This window comes from Chinchilla lanigera, unplaced genomic scaffold, assembly GCF_000276665.1.
Source record: "Chinchilla lanigera isolate Chin_1 unplaced genomic scaffold, ChiLan1.0 scaffold00137, whole genome shotgun sequence".
Lineage (NCBI taxonomy): Eukaryota > Metazoa > Chordata > Mammalia > Rodentia > Chinchillidae > Chinchilla > Chinchilla lanigera.
The window spans coordinates 3,122,619-3,129,895 of record NW_004955538.1 but is presented as its reverse complement, the minus strand read 5'-3'; the positions used below and the strand labels follow the sequence as shown (position 1 = coordinate 3,129,895).

Sequence of the window (7,277 nt, the reverse complement as noted above, 5' to 3'; positions counted from 1 at the left end):
AGGCCCCAGCGGGCGAGAGGCTGCGGGGCGCCGTCCTCCCCGCGAGCCCGCAGACAGGTCGTCCAGGGCGGCGGCGCTGACCGGCGTCCCCGCCCCTGCCAACCCAGGTGATGGCGCCGGTTACTGCGTCTGGACCTGTGCTCTGATGAGCCGAGCCGATAATTGTAACAATAAGCAGAGCCAGCGGAAAATGGACAGACAGTGAGGAGCTTTGGAACGTAAAAAGCGGTGTTTCGGCCTGCACGCTCGACTGCGGATCTCAGCCTGCTCGCCCCTCCGCCTGTGTCTCTGTCTGTCTCTGTCTCTTTTTCTTTTCGGTACCGAGAATCGGATTCAGGTCCTCGTGCTTGCCAGGCAGGTGCTTGTGCCTTTGAGCTGTATTCCCAGCCCTCTGCCTCTGCCTGTCCCGGCCTCTGTCCCCCCGCCCCTTTGGAGTGGAGCCCAGGGCCCTGCGCCTGCTAGGCTGACTTTGGCTCAGGGTTCTGGGGTCTATGGTGGAGGGACGGTGTCGGGCGTGGCCGGCTGGCAGGGTGTGCTCCTGTCGTCCCTTCTGCCTCTCCCCTTCCTACGGAGCCGCAGGTCAGTGCCCGGACTCCGCTGTGAGGGCCTTGCCTAACCGGTGTCACCCTCCACAAGGGCCACATCTACCACCACTGTCTGAGTTTCCACCTCTGGACACCTCACAGTGGTGGGTGAAAGTCCACATGTCATCCCGTGTGAGCCACAGCCGGGGCAGGGGTGCTAGTTGCACAGAGGTATAGTGAGGTGCTGGTGAATGATTTTCCAGCACAAAGTAAACATTCTGTTGGAACAGAAATGTAAGGTAAGGGAGAAAAAGGTGGCTATTAAAAAGCTGTGTGTGTGTGTGTGTGTGTGTGTTATTTAGTGGGGGTTAAACTCAGGACCTTCACATTGAGCTACACTCACCTCTTATTTATTTTTAAAATTTTGAGACAGGATATCCTCAAGCACTAAGTTGCCCAGGCTGGACTTGAACTTGTGACCCTCTTGTCTCACTCTCCCAAGAAGTTGGAATTACAAGTGTGTCGTGCCACACCGCGTCAAGGTATTGCCTTTTTTGTTTGTTTGTTTGTTCTTTTTTGGAGGCAGGGTCTCACTATGCAGTTCAGGCTGGCCATGAACTCACTTTGTAGCCCAGGCTGGTCTCAGACTCACAACCATCCTCCTGCCTCAGCCTCCCGAGGGCTGGGATTACAGGTGTGTGCCACGGTATTGCCTTTTGAACACTGATGGTGAGCTTTAAATCTCCATGACACGAGCTCTTGTGGGGTCTGCCTAAAAGACCAGTCCCACAGCTCCTTAAAACATGTCAACATTAACTATAGGTGCCCAAGGCCACGTGAACCAATCTCAAAACATTATGCAGAGTAAAAGATACCTCACCAAAGAGGACACATGCGGCCACAGCCCAGCATCCCCGTGCCACTTTCTGCCTCTGTGGATGACTCCTCTGATGCCCCAGGCGTGGCCCCTGTGGCGAGCGTCCTCTGTGCTCGGCTCCTTCGGCAGAGCCCTGCGCTCGAGCCTGGACTGTGCTGTAGCAGCACTGGCTGGTCACTAGCTCAGGCTGCTGCTGTCTCGGCCTGTGAGCTTCACTTTGAAAGAAGACAGTGAGTCGGCGCAGCTAGAGATCTCCAGGGTGGGCTGGGGAAGACAGGGAGCAACACGGGAGCTGGTGGGAGAGGGTGTCGGGCTGTGCTGACGGTGTCTCCCGAGCAGCGCTTCCAGCTTGGGGTGCGTCTAGGAACTTCCCTGTGACACAGCAGGCAGCTGTGGGTTTCGGACACTGGCAAGGTCCCCGATGTCCCTGGCGGAAGGGCGCAGGACGAGCAGGAAACCCAGGCTGCAGGCTCAGGGTTGAGGCCTAGTGTGGGAAGCCTGTTGGTGACCTTTCAGAAGTAAGGAGGTTGCTTCAGCAACAAGGTTACGTCTAAAAGAACAGTGTTAATAACAATGTCACCTCTAAAAGAAACACTCTAAGAAATTTAGAAGTAAGGGTGTTTCCCATCAAAGGAAAGGGGAAGAGCTCCAGTCTGGCCCAAGCTCCCCTGACATTCTCTTGGGTCATGTTTTCTTTCTTTTTTCAGCTTCTTAAAAGAAAGCATAGTTTCATTTTTCCTTTCTTCTGGAATTTCTTAAGGCTACACATCGTCCTTTGGGAGCCACTTTGGCTATCGCCCGTGATTTTCTCACCCAGCGCCCTTGTTACGAAGTTAATGGAAGCCTGAGGCTGGGCCCCGGGTTTCCTGCAGTCTCAGCCGTCTGCAAGGCCTGACATTTCCCGAAGGCCGCCTGCACGCTGGGCTCTGCGTGCTGCGCGTGTTAAGGGTGAGAGGACGGCGGAGGTGCTCAGGCGACAGATTGGGAAGCAAACTCAACCAGCCCCAGGGCAGAAGTCAAGTCAGTCTCCCTGCCACACCCTTGACCACTGTGCCAGGCTGACTGGAGGTTAGAACTTGGTAAACACTGCCTGTTGTTAATTCCGTGATTTATGGCACCGATCAGAGACTGCTGCCGGCACAATCTGCCTTCCAGGAAGTCCCTTGGGTGCTCCGGACTCCTTACATATGCTCATTTGCTGTTTGCTGTTTGCTTACTTGGTGTTTGGAAGGAAGGTGCTTTTCCCCCTTTGCTGCACACGGAGTCCGGAGCGCCTGTTCGTTCTCCCCGTTAACTGTTCTATTAATATCCTCCCCGTCTGCTCCGCTTTGATCCGGCAGCCGCAGCGAGGTGTGAGGTGTGCCGAGGTCTCCCGCTGTGCTGTGGATCAGGGACGCTCTCCCCGCCTTCCTAGCTGCTCTCCACCGTATGTCTTGGAGCCAAAGGTTAATAACTGTGATGTGGTCTCGGCGGATGTGTCAGTGTGGCCCTGCTGGGGACCTCCCCCGTCAAGGTTCTGCCAAGCCTAGCATCTCATTCCTAATTTAATTTCCTCCGAGATTGTGTGGGAGGTTGCTCCTGAAGGATTTTAGAAAACAAAAGCAACCATCCTGGCTTCTCTTGCCAGCAGAGAGAATCTGAAGAACAGGAAGCAACAAGCCCAGGGACATCTGCGTGTGTCACGCTCCAGCCGGGGTGGCCTCTTGTTCCAAGGCCCATGGTCCTGCAGCGGTGGCTGGGGCTGCTTGGGAAGGCTCGGGTCTCATTGGTCCTCACAGGGCCATCTTGGGCTCAGTCCCCACATCCCATGGGGCAGAGGCTTTGGATTTGGTGGTTCCAAAGCCAGGTCCTGGGAGGGCGTGCGTGGGGCTGTTTGCCACCTGAGGAAGCAGAGTGAGTCCTCTGGGAGTTTTCAGAACAAGGCCGGTCCCCTGAAGTCACCATTAGCCTAAGTGTGTGAGTGCGTGGGTCCCATGGACCCCAGAGCAAGATGCACCCTGGTTGGGCGGCTGGCTTGGCAGTAGTTCCTTCATTCATTCTCTCATTCATTCATTCATCAAGTGCTGCAATCTCTCAGCTGAGGCTGGGAGGGTCCTTGCGTCCTGGGGCCTGGGAGCCCAGGGGAGGCACTGGGAGGTTGCTGCCTGGTCCCTTTGGGACCCCTGGGAGGCCGCAGGTTACAGGCTGTGGGGACACCAGGCAGGGGCCTGAGGAGGGGTGGCAGGCGTGGTGGCCGGGCCGGGGCTCAGTGGTGGAGCACAGCAGGTAGGGCACGATGGGCGCAGCTGGGCCCGGCTCCCGCTGCAGGCCACCACACGGGGCCACCCAGGGTGCCTCCCAGCCAGCACCTGCTGCTCAGACCCCCTTCCAAGTCTCACTGGGCTGGGGAAGTTTGATGGGCCCGGCCTGGTCCTGTGCCATCCCTGAGCCACCCCGGGGCCCAGCAGCCATCCCTGCACTGGCCAGGCCAGGTCAGTGCTGACCTGGCCGGAAGCTGTCAGTTGACGTGTGCTGCACTTGGGCCTCCCCTGACCCCATGGGCTCCCCAACCGGATGACGGGGCTCCCTGACCCGCAGGACAGGGAGGACGTGGGAGGGTGAGTGCTGCGGAGGTGTGGCTGGGCACACGGACTTTGCCCTGCAGGAGCCAAGTGACAAGCCAGGCACTGTGGGGTTGGCGCGGGGTCAGCTCAGGGTGTGGACTGTGCAGCCCCAGGTGCTAGGGTGCCTACTACAATGGAGGGGGGTGTGGTGGCAGGTGAGGGGCGTGGAGGCCCCTGGGCGGGGGACAGGGGCCTCTCCAGGTGTCTCTGGGAAGCCACGGGGCCAGGGACCTGCTCTGTCTCCCTGACTTGCCTGCCTCTTCCTGGTGATAGTTGGGGGTGAGGTCCGGGAAGGGGCACCCCAGGCTTCCTCATTTCTGGGTGTCGGCCCTGCCTGAGGGTCTCCACCTCCAGGAAGCCCCCTAGTCTGGGGTTCTATCTCCACCTTCTGCAAGTGCCCTGCCAGGGGGCCTGGCCCAGGGACACTGCAGCTGGGAAAGCAGCAGGGTGGGTGCTGAACCTGGGTACAGGTGGCATGTCAGGACCTGGGTCCCTGGGTGGGAGGATCATGGACGGCACAGGTGCGAGGACTCTGTGGCTGGCTCTCTTCCCCACCCTTCTCTTGGGCACCAGTAGGCAGATGGGACGGTGAAGGTAAGGCAGTCCCAGGTCCCATCTGGGAGAGGTGGGTCCCTGTGGTCCTGCTGTAGTCACCATGCAGGACTCACCTTGGTGGGTGTCACAGGGGCCTGACACCTCCAGTCAGCCTCACAGCTGCATCTGGGTCAGGGGAGTAGAGTGTGAACAGCACCCAAGCCCTGCGAGGCATTCCCAGCTGAGAGAGGCAGGAGCAAGGCCAGGAGACCTCCGGGTCCTCCCCTGTCAGCCAGCTGAGGTCATACCTGTACTGACCACACGGGGGCGCCCAAGCTCCATCCGTGGCTGGGAGGGCACAGGGAGGGGAAACAAAGTCAGGCCTGGAGGGCATCCTGGGGAGGGTGTGTGTGGACAGAGTGGGCGGCCAGTGGGGGTGGTCAACGCCCTCGAGGGAGTGAATTATGCATGATGCAAATGAGGAATTAAGGGGGTGAGGGGAGGGGGGCCACCTGAGTTAATATTTATTAAACCCACAGCCCCGTCATTCAAGAGCCTCATGAATATTAATTCCCAATTAAACATTTATATGAAGGAGATTGCTTCTCCCCTCAGAGAACCTGTCTGCAGCCCCCGGAGGCCTCGCAGGGCCTGTTCCCGGGGGCTCCATTTTGTAGCTGGTGGCCCCAGCCTGCCCTGCCTGCTGCCCCCTGCACCCGAGACCCACAGAGTGGCCCTGGTGACCCATCAGGACAGCGGCAAAGCCCCCGGCCCAGGCCCTTGCCTCCTGCTGCGAATCCGCGTGCCCAGCACTTCCCCTGAACGCGGCCGTCATGCACACCTCAGCACAACTTAGTGGGCAGAGGGTGTGGGCGAGGGCCCTGGGGAAGGGTCGGGGGGCCTCTGTGGCCGGGCTCCTGCTGGGGGCCAGTCTACGAGGCCAGACCCCCAGCTCTGCCCCCTCTGTCTCTGCTCTGTGGCTGGGAGCAGCATTCTTCGGGTGGCGCTGGGTGTGGATGTGGGTTACGGTTAGTGGGGTCAGAGTCCGAGCTCTGTCAGGCCCTCCCACGAATATGCCTGTCCCTGGGCCCCCTCACTCTGCTCTGTCTGTACCCCATGGCAGCCAGCATTTCAGACGGCTTCAGTGGGGTCTAACGTGCTCTCCCTGCACAGAGCTAGCCACTGTCCCTCCCCTGTGTCTCTGCGACTTCGGGTCACCGTTAGCTTAGGTCGGAGGCAGAGTGGTCCTTTAGGGGCATCACATGGCCGGCTGTGTCGTTTGCCTTCGGTGGCGTGAGCCAACTTCTGCTTTGTGTCTGGCCCGCCACCTGTTCCTGGCTTCTGTTCGTCTGTAGCCACTCAGCGTGGAGCAGTGTGGTTTCCTAAGGGGCCCAGAGGGCTGTGACTCGTACCGTTAACCCGGAGGCCGACTTCGGAGGCACTGTGTGCTGCGCAGGGTCTCACGGGTCTCACACAGCCCCGAAGCTTCCCCATGAGCACCCGGCCCCACGAGTGTCTGGCCACCCCGGCGTCCAAGTGCCAGTACCTGGATGGCTTTGGCTGCTGCCTGGACGGGTCTTGTTTCCCGGCGGATCACAGAGTGCAGAGGAGCAGGACTGACTTTGGCAGCTTCCTCTCGTAACGGCCCTTGTGGTTCACCGTTGCAGTCACGGCGTTTTGCCCATCCAGTCGTCCTTTCCACAGGGGTGGCCGCCGCACCTCTTCCTTCCCCACCCAGCCCTCCTGCTTCTTTTTTTGGCTTGTGGCTCTCAGGATTTGTCGGCGGAGGGTGTAAAGGGACGTCCTTGTCAGCTCCAGATCTGCTGGAGGTTGGGGCTGAGAGCGCACTCCTGCGACCCGCGTCTCCTCGCCCAAGGGCTCGGGAGGTGGTTTTGCAGACAGCAGCGCAACCTCTTCCACTGCATGTTCTGCAAGTTTAGACATCATAACTAGGTGTCAGATCTCTTCAGTCCTCTGCTGCGTCCGCCGAGACCATCCCTGTGGGCTCTGGTTCCCTGGCTGCTTTGGTTCTGGGCTCGGGAGCCGTGCCTCTCCCAGACGGACCCTGCTGACCACGCACCGTTCTTTCTAACCATTTTGTTAAATTTCATTGATTGTAAAGCACCTGCTAGTTTATGCACCTCTAAGAAAGAGAAAATGCTGCCTGTAAAGCGGTGACACAGTGCTTGATCATACAGAGTCCTACTTTATATTCATCGAACAGCTCCATTGGACTTACTTAATCATAGGATTTTATCATAGCTCACTCTTATGCATACATAAAAAGGAAAATAAAAGCAAAATAAACGAGTTCAGGCAGCCCTATAATGTCTTCACAGAGCTCAGAACTGGCGCTTCTGAGTCCAAGTCCAGCTCGGCATTGCTGGGTCCATGTAGAGATGTCCCTGCGCCCCGCGACTGAGCGCAAGGTGTGGCCTCCAAGACGGGGACGCTGGGGTCCCTGCCAGGCTGGGTGACACGGTGCTCCCGCTCTCCCAGGACAGCGTGGGAAGACTCCCAGCTGCAGTACACCCTCCTTCCTCCGATGCCTTTGGTGTTTGGTCAGCAGTCATCTGGCCACCTTGCCGCTGCTCTAGAGCAGGTGGCTTGGCCACTGGGGATGGGGGAGCCTGTTGGGGTGCAGACCCTTCTGTCCCCTGACTGGGGCCTTCCCTGCAGTTCTGCAAAAGTCACTCATGGGCAGGGCAGACCCTGTAGTCCAAGCGCATCGTTCCCAAC

General features: G+C 58.9%; 1 long non-coding RNA gene across 4 annotated transcripts in view; it reads left to right on the top strand.

Annotated features, from left to right (window-relative positions):
* LOC102025510 overlaps nt 1-6,849 on the top strand; it is a 25,816-nt gene extending 18,967 nt beyond the window's left edge. For all 4 annotated transcript variants that reach the window (XR_001232097.1, XR_001232096.1, XR_264807.2 and 1 more), the window contains 2 exons: nt 958-1,066; nt 2,162-6,849. This is a non-coding gene — a long non-coding RNA (uncharacterized LOC102025510). The remainder of the gene's footprint in view (nt 1-957; nt 1,067-2,161) is intronic.
* Nucleotides 6,850-7,277: the final 428 nt, after the last annotated feature.